This window comes from Sinocyclocheilus anshuiensis, unplaced genomic scaffold, assembly GCF_001515605.1.
Source record: "Sinocyclocheilus anshuiensis isolate Anshui unplaced genomic scaffold, SAMN03320099.WGS_v1.1 scaffold1503, whole genome shotgun sequence".
Taxonomy (NCBI): Eukaryota; Metazoa; Chordata; class Actinopteri; order Cypriniformes; family Cyprinidae; genus Sinocyclocheilus; species Sinocyclocheilus anshuiensis.
Window position 1 is genome coordinate 417,497 of NW_015554170.1, and position 1,015 is coordinate 418,511.

The 1,015-nt window shown below is 49.1% G+C and overlaps 1 non-coding gene across 1 annotated transcript; it reads right to left on the reverse strand.

The window, feature by feature from the left end:
• Window positions 1-631: 631 nt before the first annotated feature.
• Window positions 632-703, reverse strand: trnap-agg (transfer RNA proline (anticodon AGG)). Its single transcript has one exon. It is a non-coding gene; the product is annotated as a tRNA-Pro (tRNA).
• Between the last annotated feature and the right edge of the window lie 312 nt (window positions 704-1,015).

The following is a 1,015-nucleotide window of genomic DNA, read 5'->3' on the forward strand; positions in this document are numbered from 1 at the left end:
CCACTCAACGCAACACGAGCAGTAGGTAAGAGACCAAGTAGAAGGACAAGACATCGACGTTGAAAGACAAGTACCTAACACTGTCATGCAATTGAACCAAAGAAAGCAGGACGACAGCCGCTCCTCAAAAACAGCGGTTTAAAAGCTGCAGGTGGGCTCATCCGAGATCTGAACTCAGGACCTCTCACACCCAAAGCGAGAATAATACCCCTAGACCAACGAGGCATCGGACGCTCCCGTTACTAGCAAATGCAAAATGAAGGCTCACAGAGATGTGAAGCTTTCCGAGAAACTAATTTCTGCCGTAACTCCACTGGCTTGGGCTGCCTTCCCAAACCAATACTGGCCACTGTAGCACTCCCTTTCAAGACACGCTGCCACAGAGAAGGTTGTGACATAAACTTCTCTTTGCCAAGCACTGCCAATCAAAATCAGGAAAGTTCCACCAAGATTTGAACTCGGATCGCTGGATTCAGAGTCCAGAGTGCTAAGCATTACACCATGGAACCAAGTAGCAGCAGGGGCTTCTGCCCTTCTGTTTGCAGTGTAGTAATGACTCAGAAGGTGGCTTTCAAGGCGGATTTCACCGTGCTTGATTTAAGGATATTGCTCAAAAAAGAGACTCTGAAGCGGGCTCGTGTGGGATTTGAACCCAGAACCTCTCGCACCCTAAGTGAGAATCATACCCCTAGACCAACGAGCCATCAGATGTTCCCACAACTAGCAAATGCAAAATGAAGGCTCACAGGGATGTGAAGCTTTCTAAGAAACTCCTTTCTGCTATACCTCCACTGGCTTGGGCTGCCTTCCCAAACCAATATTGAGAAAAATGGCAAGGCAAAGGACACAAGGCTCGTGTCAACTGCAGACTACCCTGCAGCGCAGCCCATCTGAGCCATCTCAGAAACGACACCTCATTTCAGTGCAATCACTCTAACCCAACGAGCTCAAGAAAAGAGGCACCAAAGGCAGAGGTGGGCTCAGCCAGGATTTGAACCTGGGATTTCTCGCACCC